Here is a 20,304-nt window from a genome sequence, read left to right on the forward strand (position 1 = left end):
CAAGAGACTGACCTCTTAAGGCTTCTAACCCAAAAAAATCTGACAGTCGCCTTTATACAGAAAACCCACATAGATGAGACAAACCAGTGGGAGTGGAGCAGGGACTGGAAGGGGGGCTGCTTCTTCAGCAATGGGACACATGTCAGTGCAGGGGTGGCGGTCTTGTTTTGCAGTGGTTTTCGAATGGAGGATCATAATATGCATGAGGTGGTGAAAGGGAGGCTACTGAAAGTAAAAACAAAAGTAAATGGCTGTTGGTTCACTTTTATTAATGTATTTGCACCAAATAATGGGCATGAGAAACTTGATTTTTATAAAGTATTGGCTGATGTTTTAAGTCAGTGTGACCCTGAGGAAGTGGTGATATTGGGTGGGAATTTTAATTGTACCCTTGACCCTCAGAGGGACAGAAATAACAGCCTGGAGCCACACCCCCAATCTGCACGGGAATGGGGAAGGATAGTGGGGGAGACAGGGCTGGTGGATGTGTGGAGGAGTAAACATGGAGACAGCAGCAGGCAGTACACATGGGGAAAGATAACTAGTGAGACCCTTTCAATGGCGAGGCTCGATAGATTTTATACTTTTAAGCACCTATTTGGGTCTATTTAAGGAATGCTCCATTGTCCCCACTGGTTTCTCAGACCACAGCCTAGTGGTTTGTACAGTTCTATCGAGCACCTACAGGCCTCGCAGTGCATACTGGCATTTTAATGTACTACTACTACAAGATCAACGATTTAAAGACATTTTTAATTATTTTTGGAGAGGTTGGAGGGGTTCGAGGAAGGAGTTCACCAGCTTACAGCATTGGTGGGAAATGGGGAAGAATCACATTCGATCCTTGTGTCAGCAATATACCAGAAATGTCACACGATTGTTACAGTCAGAAATGACACAACTGGAAGGCAGAATATCTCAGACTGAACAGCTATTAGGGAATGGCTCAGATGAAACACTTAAAGAGAGTCACAAAGCAACAAAGAGGGGGCTCTCACATTTACTAGACACAAAAGCTCAGGGGGCTGTAGTGAGGGCTCGCTTCCAGCAGTTAACACAAATGGATGCACCAACACAATATTTTTTTGGCCTGGAAAAGAAGAATTCTCAAAGTAAAATTCTACACTGTGTGACTAAATCTAATGGTGAAAAGACACAGGACTTGGGTGAGATAAGAACAGAAGTCAGAGTATTTTATGAAAATCTGTTTTCTGCTGAAGGATGTGGTAGTGATGAAAACTTACAGTCCTTTTTAGAGGACTTACCACAGCTTCCTGTAACAGATGCCACCGAGCTGAATAAAGAGCTCACTATGGCAGAAATTTCAGCAGCAGTGAATGAACTTCATAATGGAAAAGTCCCTGGGATTGATTGATTGAATTTTATAAAGAATTTTGGGATGTTATCGGCCAGGATTTATTAGAAGTGTTCAAACACAGTGTTAAATCAGGTGTGCTTCCTCAGAGCTGCAGAAGGGCCATGATCACACTTCTGCCTAAAAAAGGTGACTTGTGCCATATTAAGAACTGGAGGCCTGTGTCTTTACTTTGCGCAGATTATAAAATCCTGTCAAAAGCCTTGGCTAACAGAATGCACACAGTGTTAGTGAAACTGGTGCATCCTGACCAGAGCTATTGCATCCCTGTTTAATAACATTTTCTTAGTCAGAGATATTATCGCTGCAGCAAAACTGTTCAATTTTAGAACAGGATTTATTTCAATTGACAAAGAAAAAGCCTTTGATAGAGTCAGACACTCGTATCTATGGAACACTCTCAAGGCCTTTGGATTTGGGGAACAATTTATAAAGTACATTCGGCTGTTGTATTGTGACATTTCTGGTATAGTTAAAGTCAATGGTGGTTTATGTGCGCCTTTCAGCGTCCAAAGAGGAGTCTGACAAGACTGTTCGCTATCAGGGATGCTGTACGCCCTCGCCTTAGAGCCATTCTTAGTCAACCTGAGAAAAGTACTGACTGGTCTCTCCATTCCTCACTGTACTGGGAATCCTGTAAAGGTCATGGCCTACGCAGACGACATTGTTGTTTTTATCACAAATCAAGAAGACTTTGATAATGTCACGAACTGTCAAAGGAAATATGAACTGATTTCCAATGCTAAAATAAACTGGAGTAAAAGCAGTGCATTGTTAGTTGGAGACTGAGCTGGATATAAGACGCCCAGTTTACAAGAAGAGCTGCAATGGAGCACTGAAGGGATTCTCTACCTGGGAGTACATCTAGGAGATGATCACTATGTCCAGAAGAACTGGGATGGACTCTTGGAAAAAGTGGTACCTTGGTTGGCCAGATGGAAATGGATACTATCCCAAATGTCGTACAGAGGTCGGATGTTAGTAATTAACAATCTGGTGACTTCGAGTCTGTGGCATCGTTGTATCTGTCTGGAGCCTCCAACACATGTAATTCAAAAGATTCAAGAGAATGTTGTTAACTTTTTTTGGGATGATCTTCACTGGTTGAGGAGGGGCGTATTATACTTGCCACTTGATGAAGGTGGGCAAGGCATTATGGACATTGAAAACAGAATTATTACCTTCCACCTTCAGACCGTGCAAAAACTGTTATACTCCACAACGCCCAAGCCCTGGATGAATCTAGCAATGCTCTTTTTTAAGTGGGACAAATGGGATTTGGCAAATGCTTAATATGGTGTCATCTGGAGAAACCTGAGACCTTACAAGTACCAGACTTTTACAGGAGTCTTTTTAAAGCTTGGCAATTTTTATCAATTCAAAGAGACTGTGATGACCTCTCATTGTTTTAGATTCTAGAAGAACCCATTGTGTTTAATCCAAATATCTGCACCACAATAGGACAGTCTGCAAGCTTTATTCATAGTCTCCGTAGAAATAACATTACACGATTAAAACATTTAATCAACTGGGAGGATTTTAATTGGAAAAGTCCAGAAACCGTAGCAGCAGAGACAGAAGTGCACTCAGTGTGGCTTGTGGGGAATTTCTTAATGCAAGTGAAAGCATCTCTAGGAAGTGAAGTAAGGACACTCCTGCAGGACACCTTTAAAGACCAGCTGAAGCCACCCGAAGATCCGACTGTCACTACACTTGTGGTGTCTCTAGTAGGAGATTGGGACAATAGTGACACTAACAGATTACTTGTGACAAAAGATCTGAGAGACTTGCCCTTAAACACCATCAAAGGAAAACAGCTCTACAGGATCTGCGTAAAAGTAAAGAATCAGGATCAACTGAAAGCACTGAAGGCCGACACCCTGGAGGAAGAAGATTGTCATTCCTGAAGGAACGCTGCCAGCCTGGAGAGTGCTATATAGACCACCATTGACCAGTAGGGTAGGGGATTTACAGTGGAGGATATTTCATGGTATAGTTGCTGTGAATTCCTTTTTATCAGTTATTTGTCCGGGGGTTTCAGATACCTGCCCTTTTTGTGGGTTGAGGGAGACTGTCTTTCACTGTTTTATGTTTTGTGAGAGATTGGGGGCTTTTTTTAAAATGATAAAGCAGCTGATTGAGTGTCTGGGGGTCTGTTATAATAGGATGGTGTTTGTGTTTGGGATAAAGAGCTTAAAAAAAAAAAAAAATATTATCCTGGTTAACTTTATTTTAGGACAGGCGAAACTGGGAATATGGAAAACCCGGAAAAATAAAGTTAAGGGAGCAGGCAGCACAGACCCCACAGTATTATTTAAAATGATTTGTAAAAGTAGAATAGAAGTAGATCTGAATTTTTATACATCTACTAGAAATCTTTCACAGTTTAAGGATAAGTGGTGTGTAAATAATGTATTGTGTAATTATGACAATGATGAACTTTGCTTTGCATTCTAATTCTAATTTTATTACTAATAGAATATGTATCAGTAGAAATCTATAGAGTATTGTAATAAATGAGTGGAATTGTGGGATGGAAGGGATGAATGAAGAGGCAAGGGTTTGGGTTGGTATTTATGAAATTAATAAGGGATGGACTGGGGGTATTTAGAAGTTCAAAATGTGATTTTATTATGTTTTGTTTCTTTCTTTGGTTAGATTTTGTGTTTTTAAAGAATTTCATACTGAATTTAATAAAGTTGTTTTTTAAAAATAAAAAATATCTATCATATAATGCCTTATCTATCTATCTATCTATCTATCTATCTATCTATCTATCTATCATATAATGCCTTATCTTATCTATCTATCTATCTATCTATCTATCATATATGCCTTATCTATCTATCTATCTATCTATCTATCATATATGCCTTATCTATCTATCTATCTATATATATGCCTTATCTATCTATCTATCTATCTATCTATCTATCTATCTATCTATCTATCTATCTATCTATCTATCTATCTATGATATATCTATCTATCTATCTATCTATCTATCTATCTATCTATCTATCTATCTATCTATCTATCTATCTATCTATCTATCTATCATATAATGCCTTCTATCTATCTATCTATCTATCTATCTATCTATCTATCTATCTATCTATCTATCTATCTATCTATCATATAATGCCTTATCTATCTATCTATCTATCTATCTATCTATCTCCTTCCTGTTTTGCTTTCCCTGTGCATGCTGAGTGGTTGTTTCGAGTGTGTGCAAGTGGAACTGGTGGTGGACGCTGTGAGGTGAGTGTGGTGATTCTTTTTTCTTCTGACTTTTTCTACTTTCTTATTTCTATCTTTTCTTTGGTGTAAACAGATAAACTTGTTTTTTGTACTGAGTGGCAATGGCTGCGAATCTTGAACGTCTGAGCCGCCGCCATGGGATTAAACTTATATCGGAGGAGTTTGTCCCTTTAGAGGCAGGGGTTTTGTCGGTAGGTGAAGTGGTCGGATGTGAGAATATCAAGTCAGCTTCACGAATGTGATTTTTTTGTGTTTTTTTTGAGCTCTGTGGATTTAGTTCCCACAGTGGTTGAGAAGGGGGTCGTTATTAATGGCTCCTTTGTACAGGTTTCCCCTTTAGCCGTCCCGTCCCGTCGAGTAACAATTTCGAATGCGCCGGCCTTTCTCAAAAACGAAACTATAGCAAAAGAGTTGGAGCGGCATGGACGATTGGTGTCAAAAATTCGGTATATTCCTTTGGGCTGTAAATCGCCGGATTTAAAACATGTCTTGTCATTTAGACGACAAGTTTATATGGTTTTAAATAGAATGGATGACGAATTAAATGTGGCAATGAAGTTTAGAGTGGACGGTTTCGATTATGTGCTTTTCATCACTTCTAACGAAATGAAATGTTTTGGGTGAGGGAGTGAAGCTCACTTAATTAAACAGTGTCCTGAGAAACAACAAGGGAATAAGAAAACTGGCCATACAGATACACAAATAGAGGGGCAGGAAGTGGCTGATGGCGCAGAGGCGCAAGGTGATAAGAAAAAAAAATGCCACTATATCTGAAGGGCAGGAGAATCAAGTGCCTCCCAGAGATGATCCGAATGAAGGCGGTAATGAGACTGCAGGTCAGACAGCAGCTGCAGCAGAACGTGTATGGGGAGACATTGATATGGATGAGGGAGGCGGAAACGAGCCTGAGGAAAAAAGTGAATTTAAACGTCCTGCTCAAAAAAGGCAAGGAGAAAGAGAAGACTGGGCACGAAAGAAAATTGTTTTAAGTCAGGGTTCGGTGGTCGTTGGAGAGGATCCCACCTATGGTCCTTGTCAGGAGGATTTTCCTGTCTTCGCGGAGACGGCCGATAACGTCTCAAATGCGGGGAGTGTCGGGGAAGAGAACGATGACGGCAATATTTCCGATTGGTCTGCTGCCTTGGAGCCCCCTGAGTTAAAAGCCGGGGGGTTACAGCACTCAAAGTGTAAACGAGTTTTTGGTGAATACCGCCGAAAAAAAGGGGGTGGATGTGGCCGAATTTTTCCCTGACATTGACCTCTTTCTATCGTCTGTCCGCGGGTTGCGACGAGACAAAACAGCCTCAACAATGTTTAACGTTAAAGAGCTCATGAGGCTCAAGAATTTACAAGTAAACTGAGAAAACAGTCTAATTTCAACACCACCTAATGGCTAAGCCCCCTGTTAAATCCACTCCACAGTCTTTGTGGTGGTCCCTATGTTTCATTGTGTTCATCTATATATTCTGTTACCATGGCAAGTGTACGCGTTGAAACCCTAAATATTAACGGTGGAAGAAGTCCAGATAAGAGGGCCGCACTGTTTGATTTTATCAGACAAAAAGACTTGAATGTCACCTTTCTACAAGAAACCCACATTGATGAGCAAAATCAGTGGGAGTGGAGCAGGGATTGGAAAGGGGACATTTTTTTTAGTAATGGGACAAATGTTAGTGCTGGAGTGGCCATTTTATTTCTTAGGGGGCTTCAAGTAGAAGTCTGCAGTACTGATGAGCTGGTGAAAGAGAGACTCCTGAAAGTGACGGTGAAACTTCATAGCAGTGTCGTCACTTTCATTAACGTGTACGCCCCGAATGAGGGCGAGGAGAGGCTCCGCTTTTTTAACAGCTTAGGAGATCTTTTATCCAAGTGTGACCCTGAGGAAGTGGTGGTGTTAGGAGGGAATTTTAATTGTACACTTGATACCAGAATGGACAGAAACAATGGACTGGAACCGCACCCTCGCTCAGCACGAGCTTTAGGTAAAATAATTAAGGACTTTGGGCTGGAAGATGTGTGGAGGGCTAAACATGGGGCCTGTCGGCAATACACCTGGGGGCGGACGAGTGGAAATACGATCTCAATGGCGAGACTCGATCATTTTTATAGTTTTAAGCACCTGTTAGGTTTATTTAAGGTGTGCTCTATTGTGCCTACTGGATTCTCTGATCACAGTCTGGTGTGTTGTACACTTCTTTTTAACATGTACAGACCCCATAGTCCATACTGGCATTTTAACACACTCCTCCTCAAAGATCAAAACTTTAAAGAGTTAGTTGTTCATTTCTGGGGAGGCTGGAAGGCTATGAAGAATGAGTTCACCAGCTTACAACAGTGGTGGAGGAAGGAAGAGTCACATTCGGGCTTTGTGTCAGGAGTATACCAGGAATTTCACCCAAGTATTGCAGTCAGAAATGGCAGCTTTAGAAATTAAAATAGCTGAATTTCAACAGCTACTAGATAAGGGTCCAAATGAGCAGCTTCAGGCGAGCCTGACTTCTGCTAAACTGCCCACCTGTTTGAGACGAGAGCACAGGGGGCATTAGTGAGGGCCTGCTTTCAGCGGTTGACCGAGATGGATGCACCAACGCAATACTTTTTTGGTTTAGAGAAAAAAAACTCACAGAGTAAAATCTTACATTGTATAAGAACACTCGATGGCAGAGAGACACAAGAGCCCAGTGAAATAAGGCAGGTGGTCCGCAAATTTTATGAACTTCTGTTTGCTGCAGATGGTGATGGTGCCAGTGAAGACCAACAGGCCTTTTTGCAGGACTTACCGCAGCTGCCCAATGCAGATGTGGCTGAGCTGAATAGTGAGATAACCTTTGCAGAACTCACCACAGCCCTGGGACAGCTGAAAACAGGGAAGGTCCCAGGAATTGATGGAATACCAGTGGAGTTTTATAAAGAGTTCTGGAATGTCATTGGCCTGGACTTATTGAAAGTGTTCAGGTGGAGTTTTAAAACTGGTTTGTTACCTCAGAGCTGCCGTAGAGCCATGATCACGCTGCTGCTGAAGAAGGGAGACTTGTGTCTCATTAAGAACTGGCGGCCAGTGTCTCTTTTATGCGCAGATTATCTCTATTCTCTCTAAAGCCTTAGCTAACAGGATGGTCCATGTTTTAGGTAGAGTGGTGCATCCTGATCAAAATTACTGCGTGGCTGGCAGGTCCATTTTTAATAACATTTTTTTTAATTTGGGACATTTTGGCTGCTGCAAACCTGTTTGGTTTTCGGACTGGTCTTATGTTTCTTGACCAGGAAAAAGCTTTTGATAGGGTCAGTCACTCATTTTTATGGAATACCATGAAGGCTTTTGGGTTTGGGGAGTCTTTTATTAAATATATTTGCTTACTTTATAGTGACATTTCTGGTATCATAAAGGTCAATGGTGGCTTGTGCGCGCCTTTTAGTGTCAGAAGAGGAGTCAGACAGGGCTGCTCTTTGTCCGGCATGTTATATGCTCTGGCACTGGAGCCTTTCCTGGTGCATCTGAGGAAGGTGCTGACTGGTCTCTCCATCCCCAACTGCAACATGGATCCTGTGAAAGTCACTGCTTATGCAGATGATCTTGCTGTAGTCATCACATGCCAGAAGGATTTGGGCGAATTAACAGAAGGTCTACGGAATTACAGCAAAGCATCTTCTGCTAAAATTAATTGGATTAAAAGCAGTGCAGTGCTGGTTGGGAAGTGGACAGGATGTAGTCCTCCTCAACTGGAAGGGGGTCTGCAGTGGACAACTGGGGGCTTCAAATACTTGGGAGTCCATCTTGGAGATGACCCCTACATCCAAAGGAACTGGGAGGGTCTGTTGGACAAGGTTACAGCTCGGCTTGCTAAGTGGAAGTGGATACTCCCTCAGTTATCATATAGAGGATGGATGCTGGTCATTAATAACCTGGTGACCTCCAGCCTGTGGCACAAATGCATTTGTCTGCAACCTCCACCTGTGCTTGTTCAGCAAATACAGGAAGCGATCATGGATTTCTTTTGGACTCCTACCCATTGGATACAGAAAGGCGTTATATTCTTACCATTGGATGAAGACGGACAAGGTCTTATTGACATTACCAGCAGGATTGCTGCTTTCCTCCTTTAGACCATTCAAATACTGCTGTACCCTGTTGAACAGAGCCAGTGGATGAACTTGGCTGTACTTTTCTTTAAACAGGCCAGGCAAATGGGACTTGGGAAAAGTTTACTGCTGCGCCACTTAGATAAGGTCAGGACTTTATATATGCCAGAGTTTTATAAAAGCCTTCTATCAAAGTGGCAACTGCTGTCAATAAAAAAAGGACTGTGATGACCTCTCCCCATTTTGGGTCCTTGATGAACCGATGAATCTTGAAGTTTGCTAAAAGACACCTGAAGGACTCTGAGATGTTGAGAAATAAGATTCTCTGGTCTGATGAGACCAAGATAGAACTTTTGGCCTTAATTCTAAGTGGCATGTGTGGAGACAACCAGGCACTGCTCATCACTTGTCCAATACAGTCCCCACAGTGAAGCATGGCGGTGGCAGCATCATGCTGTGGGGTGTTTTTCAGCTGCAGGGACAGGACGACTGGTTGCAATCGAGGGAAAGATGAATGCGGCCAAGTACAGGGATATCCTGGACAAAAACCTTCTCCAGAGTGCTAAGGACCTCAGACTGGGCCGAAGGTTTACCTTCCAACAAGACAATGACCCTAAGCACACAGCCAAAATAACAAAGGAGTGGCTTCACAACAACTCTGTGACTGTTCTTGAATGGCCCAGCCAGAGCCCTGACTTAAACCCAATTGAGCATCTCTGGAGAGACCTAAAAATGGCTGTCCACCAACGTTTACCATCCAACCTGACAGAAATGGAGAGGATCTGCAAAGAGGAATGGCAGAGGATCCCCAAATCCAGGTGTGAAAAACTTGTTGCATCTTTCCCAAGAAGACTCATGGCTGTATTAGCTCAAAAGGGGGCTTCTACTAAATACTGAGCAAAGGGTCTGAATACTTAGGACCATGTGATATTTCAGTTTTTCTTTTTTAATAAATCTGCAACAATTTCAAAAATTCTTTTTTTATCTGTCAATATGGGGTGCTGTGTGTACACTAATGAGGGAAAAAATTAATTTAAATGATTTTAGCAAATGTCTGCAATATAACAAAGAGTGAAAAATTGAAGGGGGTCTGAATACTTTCCGTACCCACTGTAAATCCTTCTAAAGTTAGGAGTAATTTTCTAAATTAGAAATATTGATCAAATGTTTTTACTCCTATTCCTAAGAGGAGACTAAATTTGTATCAGATCTCTGAGCGAGTTGGGGCCGTTTTTCTACATTGAAGATCCTAATAAATACGGGCTCAGGTCAGGTTGGGGGTATCTGGAGGTCTATTCACCCTTTTTGCCATTTTGAGCTAGAGCTTCATGACTCAAATCCCCACACTTTAAAAACTTTAAACTAACCTTTCTGGAATAATGATCGATTTCAACCCAAATTTTTACCCATAAGCACACTTTAGATTTAATTTGTTGGCATCTTTGAGCACAACAATTACTCTTTTATTATTATCTCTTTAAAAATATTTTTCACAATTCAAGATGTGTCAGATCGCCATGATTTTGACATCAGTTTAAAAGTCTGAACTTACTCCACTCTTTCATCCACTTAAAGAAAGTGTACCTAATAGAACCATTTCTCACCAGCTTTGATAATTCCCAATTCCAGATTCCAGTTCATTTTAAACACAATAAATTCAAAGCTTGTTTTTGACTCCACTTTCCATAGTTTTTGGATAGTGTGACCACTGAGGTCAAACAGAAAAGAACAGATCATTCATCCTCAACAAAAATTGAGACTTTGGAAAAATTTAAATAGTAGTTAATAGCAGGTTACTGTAAATGAAAAGTCTCTGTTTTCTCCCAGTTAGAAGAGCCACAATCTTTAAAGTCATATCAACAGAGACTCTTTCCGAATTTCCCTTTAGTTTGTGGTTATCAGAGTAGGGTCTTCTGTTTGTATCTATAGTTACACTTTGGACCAATCATTAGCAAGGTCAACTGTCCTACTTGGACCCTTGGTCACCTGATCAGAAGGGGCAGACCTCCAGTATCTGTACTAAACCTCACTGGGTCAAGCAGGCTCCCCTGATTCGTTCAGGAGCACATCGTTCTCCAAAGACTTCTGGTCCTCCCCTAAAGAGAAAGGAGAACATGCACTAGGATGTCCTAACTTCTCAGTCCTTTGCCTTGTCGTTATTTCTTGCCTCATGGAGAGGTGTGCTGAATTGTCACCCTACTTTCCTCACCAGAATTTACACAGACCTCAAATTAGTCCTACTGGTAGACCATTTTCTTTCACTTTCGACCAATTGTTTCCTTGCCAGATTTCACCCTCTTTGAAAATAAGTAATACATGTGTATCGCCTACTTTTTTAAGAATCTGTTAAAATATAAATCCTGAATTTTTCATCTTATTTGAAAAGATGACTACGGAATTCTAGCCTTAAAGGCAGAGTTTCAAAGAAAAAGCCATGTCTGAAGTGGGCAATTAAAAAGAAAACTTAAAAATGCGCAAAACATTGGAGAGAAGATAACGGGAGATAACAACAACAACAACATTTATTTATATAGCACATTTTCATACAAACAGTAGCTCAAAGTGCTTTACATAATAAAGAATAGAAAAATAAAAGACACAATAAGAAAACAAAATAAATCAACATTAATTAACATCGAATAAGAGTAAGAAAAAACAAAAAAACTCCAGACGGCTGGAGAAAAAAAACTAAAATCTGTAGGGATTCCAGACCATGAGACCACCCAGTCCCCTCTGGGCATTCTACCTAACATAAATTGTTAAAGTAAAAGTAAAAGTTTGCAATGGTCAGCATCCTGGAGTCGTCTTCTCTCTATTGTAGGTGGCTCTGGTGTTTGGTGTGTATTCAAGAAGGAGGACATGAACGCCATTTGTTTCCCACACTACACACTCTCTGAAGTTCTTATCCTCGTACGCAGTTGTCCATCTGGGCCTTTGCCTTCTTTTTCTGATTCAGTTCACTCTCTTCTCAGTTTCTTGGCAATCTGTTACATGGAATAACCTTTACTCTGTAAAAATAACAATAGACTGACATGTTAATGATATGCTGTTTCAGTTTTGCTGTTATGGAACCCAAAACTGAACTTTAGCAATGCCGGTACTTTGCAACACAAGTGAACAGAATATCAGGAGTCAGTGGTGCAAATGCAATTACAAAGGTTTCTCTAATAACTAAATATCATTAGATAAGACAAGCACAAGACTAAGGATGAGCTAAGGGTGTTGACCATTATGACAATAAAGGAATGACTACTTGCAGTCATATGTGGATGATAAAATATAAATCAGTCATTTTGAGAAGTACTAGCAATTAGCAGTAGTGGTAATGCCTTGGCTTTATTTTTAAATCAACTTGATAATAAAGGTATCTATTTCTATACAAAACATGAAAATTTCCTGCAATGCCAGTCTTCTGAAGGCTGGTGTACAGTTTATTCATATTTCATTTTCACTCACTTTAACAATGGCTAATCGACATTTTTCACCTACTTCTCCAATGAAAACTCATTCAACCCAAAATCCAATACTGTTTACCTCACTTTTAAACTCTGAATGAGTCCTTTTCATCTCCCATTTTGAAAAATGATGTGACAGATAGGGGGAGCTGTCGTCCCCTTGAACCCTCAGACCAGACGCGAGACTTCAGATAAAAGTCCAATAATTTTTATTCGGACAATAATACAGTGCACAAAGCACTCTACACTCCACAATGCTCATACAAATCAATAAATCCACAATAATCAATAATCCTCCACTCTCCCAGATGCGTTGCCACCCTTCCTCCTGACTCGGCTCAACCCTGGGATTTCCCACAGTCCTTTATATAGTTCTTGACCCGGAAGTGCTTCTGAACCCTCAGTCCATGTGACTTCCTAGCACCTTCGGGTCAGATCAAAACTCTTCTTTTCATCCTGGAAGTACGTCATTTCTTTTGTTGCTGTGACTAAGATGTACTTCCGGGTTAGAGGTAAAATAGAAGTCTCCGAACCGCCCTGCAGCGTCCCCTGGCGGCTCCGACATTATCCAGCAGGGCTGTACAGGAAAACTCCAATGTCCATGATGCCCTGCTGGAATTCGGGGCATCTCCATGTCGCAGGGATGGCTCCCTCTGGCAGGCACGGGGTATTGGCCGGGATGAATGTCCGGCTATAGTCCACAATGAACAATCTGATAAATATCCATCCATCCATTATCCAACCCGCTAACCTAACTACAGGGTCACAGGGGTCTGCTGGAGCCAATCCCAGCCAACACAGGGCGCAAGGCAGGAAACAAACCCCAGGCAGGGCGCCAGCCCACCGCAGGGCACACACACACACACACACCAAGCACACACTAGGGACAATTTAGAATCGCCAATGCACCTAACCTGCATGTCTTTGGAATGTGGGATGAAACCGGCGTACCCGGAGAAAACCCACGCAGACACGGGGAGAACATGCAAACTCCGCTCCAGTCGGGAAGCAAACCCAGGTCTCCTAACTGTGAGGCAGCAGCGCTACCCACTGCACCACCCTCTGATAAATATTCCTCAGGCAATTCTGAAAATGTCCAGTTCCACCTTATTTTTCAGTTCATTTTGACCCGATTTTAAATCTCCTGTCACAAACTCGACCAAGGGCCATAGCAAGATTTGGGGCAGCCACCTGTGTATTGTTTCCTGGCTGCAAAATTGAAAAATTGAGGTGCATGATTCAGAGTCCAAAACAGAACTGAGAGGGATAGGGGAAAGATGGTGACTTTTAAAGGACAAAATAGGAAATGACATCAGCAGGGTCGGTACCGGAAGGATCTTCATCCATAGGCTTGGACCCGGAAGTGACGTCAAAGGGGTCGGAAGCAGACTTGACACCATCAGGACCAGGTGGAATTTCCCATGAATGGTCTGTAGAAACGAGAGTCAGTGCACTCTGCTACATCCTGGTCTCGCTCGGAATTACCCTCGTTCGAGCCCTTTAGCTGCCTCCCATGTGCACTTTTTAGGAGTAGGGCCAGCAGTGTGAATGTGCAGGCAGGCAGTGCATGAGGCAGACAAGGGTATGAGGAACCAAATAGTAGGAGCCACAGAAGATCAGGGCAGTACTGGAGGGTGACCGAGGAAGGAGACGGTGGTTTCAGTGTAAGAATAGTCCTTAGCGAGCAATATTTCTTGCTTTCCACCCCCAAAAGAAAACTAATTTTAGTGAGTTTAATGTTTCTCAAATGTGAAATTGCATGCAAAACAAGTTTTAGGGTCAATTTTATTTGGAAGATTGACATATTTGAACATCAGAGCACTCTCGAAGAGAACAGACCATTTGGCCCAAAAGCTTGCCAATTCCTTTTCACCTAGATTGTCCAAATTCACGTCAAATCAAGTGTTAAAGGTCCCTAAAGTTTCAACCCCCAATTCAACTGAAATCACTTGTCTTGTATTGTAACACAGTGCTGAGACATGACTTCAAAGAGTCAGCAACATTTTCAAAACAGCTGGCAGAAATGAGGAAAGTCACAGAGTGAAGACCAAACGCGAATCAGCACGTCCCCCTTAACCTCAGCCAAAACACTTCAAAGTCTTTAATGGTTGTAGAAAGGACCAGAGGAAATGAATCAAGTCCATTCCCTTTCTTAGCCAGAAGAAGAAAAACATTAAAGCACCAGGCACAGTCCAGGGTCCCCTGATGATCTTTTATTTATTTATTTATTTCTTTATTTTATGGGAGCTGCAATGGTGACTCATCCCAGGGGACAGGTCCTCATCACTCACTCCACTAGAAGTTTGCTTCAGGGAGTGTGCTGACCCAAAAGGAGATGGGAAGCTGAGTTCACCCAGGAGAAAATGAGAGGAGGACAAGATGGTGCAAATATTGGCCGACAATTAGCCGTCACTGCAGTTCACACCGCCCATCAGAGAAGTGCCACTTTATAACACAGTTTCAAGTGCACGCAGAATGTGAAATGTACAAGAATGTGGCAATTTTCAAACAGTCACACAAGCAATCTTTGTTTTATACAGCACCTTTCTGAAAATTGCCCCTGCGTGACTGTGAGTATGGGTGTGCAAGCTGGCAGTGGGATGAACTTACGATCCATCCATGTCTGGGTAGGACATTAGAACATTAGAAGAACTGTGATGAGAGCAGGACATTTGGCCCAATACACTTGACCATCCTGTTCATCTTCATTGTCTACTAGAACATCAAGTTGTGATCTGAAGGTCCTTAAAGTCCTGCTCTCCACCACACTACTTGGCAATTTACTCCATGTGTCTATGGTTCTGTGCGTCCAGAAAAGCATTTGTGTGAAACCTGCCCTTCAACAGGTTTCCAACTGTGCCCCCGTGTTCTTGTTGAAGAAATCCTTTTAAAGCAACACACTGGATCCACTGTACTAATTCCTTTGATAATTTGAAACACTTTAGTCACTTCTTGCACTCTTTAAATTAATGGTTCTTTACTGGGCCATATGGTTACCTCTAGAACCAGTACTTGGCAAAGCAGCCTTTCATTCTGTGAAGGGTTCTTTACATGTGAAGTTGGTTCTCTGAGCTTTGAAAATGTTTATAATTCATGGACAAGACGGAAATCATTACTAGTAGGTGACTTAGCAGGATATGGACAGATCAGAAATCCTGAACTTGGCCTGTGTTATTATATGCAGTAAGATGCCTTTTACAATCAGGAACCCAACAGCTATCACCTATTCATGGTTATTTATTGAACCCGTTACAAACACAAATAAATAAGGATCTTTCTGGAGCTTTCATGTGGTCGGTTCTTTTGAGAGCCAAAAATGGTTCCCTTAGAGCAGGGATCTCTGGAGTACCGCAGTGGCTGCAGGTTTTCATTCAAACCCTTTTCTTAATTAGTGACGTGTTTTTGCCTTACAGTCGTGGCCAAAGGTTTTGAGAATGACACAAGTGTTGGTTTTCAAAAAGTTTGCTGCTTCAGTGTTTTTAGATCTTTTTGTCAGAAGTTTCTATGGTATACTGAAGTAGAATTACAAGCATTTCATGAGTTTCAAAGGCTTTTATTGACAATGACATGAAGTTTATGCAAAGAGTCAACATTTGCAGTGTTGGCCCTTCTCTCTTTTTCAAGACCTCTGCAATTCGCCCTGGCAGAGGCTGTCAGTCAACTTCTGGGCCAAATCCTGACTGATGGCAGCCCATTCTTGTATAATCAATGCTTGGAGTTTGTCAGAATTGGTGGGGTTTTGTTTGTCCAACCGCCTCTTGAGTATCGACCATAAGTTCTCAGTGGGAATAAGGTCAGGGGAGTTTCCAGGCCATTGACCCAAAACTTCAATGTTTTGTTCCCCCGAGCCATTTAGTTATCACTTTTGCCTTATGGCCCGGTGCTCCATCATGCTGGAAAAGGTATTGTGTGTCACCAAACTGTTCGTGGATGAAATGCTTCATTTCTTTCCTTAAACAGAAATGAAATGTGAAATGAGTGAGCTAACAGAAGGCCAACTAAGTCAGGGACTCAAACTCCAACCAATTTCATTCCAACCAGTTGCTTAATTAGGCGCTAATTCTTGTTGTTCATTAAACTCGTTCTTTAATTCCATGGCTTGATGCTGCTCTCATTGTGCAATAGCAGACATTTCTGAAACTGTTGATTTTCTCTTTTCTAAGAGCACTGGTAAAATGTTTTGGAGATCTGAGCAAATCAACATTCCAGAGACATCCACCCTTTTGTATCAGATATTGTATAATGGTCACAGTTTTTCTCTTTTTTTAATTTTATTGATTTTATTGTAATCATTCCATACAAATACTGTAGATCAATTTTTTACAAAAAATAGGATTGAAAACAAATCAATCCCCACCCCTGAGAAAGAGAGCATGGCCAACGGAGTAAAACTTGAAGCTAGCAAAAATAAATAAATTGATGAGTTTAATAAGCGGATAATGGTCACAGTTTGCTGGCCCTGTTTTGGCTCATTTTGTATCTCATTATTGTTTGGCATCTAATTAAGGAAAACAAACAATCATTGGGTCTGAGTCTTCAAGAGCAAGTCAATTAAAATGAATTCAAAAGAAGTTAATTAGCAACAAAAACAGGTCCCTCATTAAGAGAAGGGTTGGAATGAAAACCTGCAGCCGCTGTGGCCCTCCGGGACTGGATTTTAGAGCGTCATTTTGAAGAACTTTCATTTTTAAGAGTGTAGACACTGTCTGCTTAAAGTGAAACTGTTCATGAAAATGAACGCAAAATGAAACTCGTCTGTTTTGCTCATCACTAGTTGAAGGCTTTGGACAGCATGAAGGATGTTGCAGTTATATTGTGATATAAGCTCATATCATAATATCAAACGCTATGCTAATCAAATGGTACAGTATATCAATCGCACGCTCAACACCAGAACAGAGCATCACCAAGGCAGACAACACAGTATGTACAGTATGTACAGTAAGTGACAGTCTGGGAAATGATGTGTGAGTCACATGGGGGTGATATTGAGGGGCTCAGCCACTGCATCACAGGCTATAGTAACTTTGTGTCAATTTAGTGGTAACCTTAAAGACACAGTTTGGGTTTCCAAACTACAAGCCTTGGATTACTAACGAGATATGAATGAGAAGAACAGAGCATTCAAATCCAGTGGCAAAAAGACTCTGAAAGATACATTGAGAAGATTATGAAGCTAAACTAGAAAAAAAAACAACTCAGAATAATGTGACCAATGTCTGGAATGGACTGAGCATAATTACTGGACTCAAGCAATCCAGGGCTCAGGTGCTAGGACTGGATTTGGACCAAGCTAATGCCCTGAACCAATTTGTTTATAGAATTTACCTTCCACTTCACCTAATGACATATTATGAAGGCCTTTGAAAGGCTGGCCCTGGACTATAGGAGTCCTCTTATGGTAGACCACCTGCTCCCACTGCAGTTTGTCTATTAGACAAAGATTGGAATGGAGGATGCCTTATCTGTCTACTCCATAAGGCTTACTGAACAAAGTCGATAGCACTCTGAGGATTATGTTATTTGATTTCTTCAGTGCCTTCAGTACCATTCCTGTTAAGGGGTAAACTCAGACATATGCAGCTGGATGAGACTCTGGTGTCCTGGATAATGGACTATATGTCAGGCAGACAGCAGTCTGTGAGACTCAAGGACTGTGTCTCTGATGCGAATGTGAGGAGCACTGGAGTACCACAAGGAACTTTACTCTTCACTCTGTACACATCTGACTATAAATATAACAGCAGGTCATGTCACTTGTAACAATTCTCAGATGATTCTGCATTTCTGGGGTGTATTGATAGACAGGATGACACAGAGTAAGGGTGTCAGGTGGAGAACTTTGTTTCTTGGTGCAAAGAGAATTGTCTGCAACTTAACATCAGCAAAACCAAAGAACTGGATATTGACTTTCATCATACCGAAGAGCCTCCATGTCCGACGTAGAGGTGGTCAGCTCCTACAAGACTGTGCTCCTTTAATGTGTGAAGTGACATTCTCCACATCTTCCACAACTCTGTGATAGCCAGTAAAATTTTATACTCTGTGGTGTGCTGGGCTGGTAACGTCACTTCAAGAGAGGCCCAACAAAACACGCAGCTAATTAAAAGGGCAGGCTCAGTTATGGGATGCACTCTGGACCCCATGGAGGTCGAAGCAAAGGAGAGAATTAAAACAAACTGAAGTTCATTATGAACAATGCTGCACATCACCACTCTGACACAATAACACTGAGGACTTTCAACCAATGAATTATTCAGCAGAAGTGTGTCAAGAAACGCAACTGGGGGTCCTTTAAGTCAACAACAATACACTTGTATAATGAATGACTCACTGAGACAGGGACAGTCAAGTCAGAAGTATGTATATATATAGTTGGCGGCACTGTGGCACAGTGGTAGCGCTGCTGCATCGTAGTTAGGAGATCTGGGTTTGCTTCCCAGGTCCTCCCTGTGTGGAGTTTGCATGTTCTCCCTGTGTCTGTGTGGGTTTCCTCCTGGTACTCTGGTTTCCTCCCACAGTCCAAAGACATGCAGGTAAGGTGCATTGGCAATTCAAAATTGTCCCTAGTGTGTGTGTGTGTGTGTGTGTGTGCCCTGTGGTGGGCTGGTGCCCTGCCAGGGGTTTCCTGACTTGCGTTCTGTGTTGGCTGGGATTGGCTCCAGCAGACCCCCGTGACCCTGTAGTTAGGATATAGCGGGTTGGATAATGGATGGATATATATATATATATATATATATATATATATATATATATATATATATATATATATATATATATACTGTATATATATTCTGGTAATAGAAAAGTATTAAAGGGAATGAATTGTTTTATTGAGTGCTCACTCCATGGACTGTGCATATTTATGTGCAAATAAAGAATCATTCAGTATTTTCATCTGGTTATGATTTATTTGAATATAGAGGAAAGTTTGTCAGTTGTCATGCACATGTGCATCAGGATCGTCTGGAAGGTTCTGGTAAGTCAACAAATACCACCTTGGGGTGAGAGGGGGCGCTGCCACTAACAAAATCTCCAGCTGTCTCTGGGCAGTCATCAGAAGAGGAAGTGTAGCTCCGCCTCCAAAAGGGCTGAGTTGGTCCCGCCTTTCCAGGACCAGGGCCTATAAAGGCAGACAAATAAATCCAGCAGGCCATCTTTCGATTCAACAGAAGGAGAGGAGATGGAGCTCTCCACAATTGAGTTTTTTTTTTTGTAAAGAGAAGATACGTGTGAGTTTGTTTTTGAACTTTTGCATTAAAGAAATACCAAATTAATGGAGTACAGCTGGCTTGGCACCCCAACCATTGCACACGTGTTCGACTAATCTATCACATATGACAGATAATAAGGGTGTGTTGGTTTTCTACAAGTGTGAGCTCAGCGCCACCTTACATATGTTTGACCGATACAACCTCCACTTGGCTCATTGCGCTACACTAATAACCTGAATCATTTCAGGTTGAAGTGCAGGATGAAGTTCTGTTGGCTGTAGCCTGTAACTCTCAGGCGTAGTTGTTGTGAAATGAAAATAATGTGGGCCTTATTTATTTTTCCCTCCATGAAAATACAATATTCTTCTTTGAAACGTTTGTCCCGGTGCTGAACTAGAATTCTTTATATATTGTATTTTTCACAGCCACTGGTAGAAGGTGTGTAGATGTCCTGTTTAGAGCGTGTTTTTATTTTATTAATTAATTCAATTTTATTAATGCAGTTGAAGTTTCAGATAATAACTTCTTCAAATAACGTAGCAGCTGGAACTCTGATTGATTATAAATAATATCTTTTCTTTCCAGAGTTTAAAGGGGTGTTGGTCAGATGTTGAGTGACCTCACTTCCTGTCTTGCATGAGTAAGCCCCGCCCCTTCTGAGAACCATTAATTTAAAACTAACTGGCACTGGCACTGGCACAGTCATTCTTGAACTCGAATGCATCTGAGTCGGACTGCCCCGGTGGCCTACTTTCTTTTTGCCTTTATAGCACCAACTTATTATTTTGACTTGTTTGCCATTTCATCTGCTGGCATTAAACGGGTTGCCTGCTGGTTGCCCAGCACTTCTTTTGTCTCACGAGGCTTATTTGTAACAAAAGGAAATGTAAATGGGGGTGCAGAGGGATCAATGGCTTTT

This window comes from Polypterus senegalus, chromosome 11 (genome assembly GCF_016835505.1).
Source record: "Polypterus senegalus isolate Bchr_013 chromosome 11, ASM1683550v1, whole genome shotgun sequence".
In the NCBI taxonomy this organism is placed as follows: Eukaryota; Metazoa; Chordata; class Cladistia; order Polypteriformes; family Polypteridae; genus Polypterus; species Polypterus senegalus.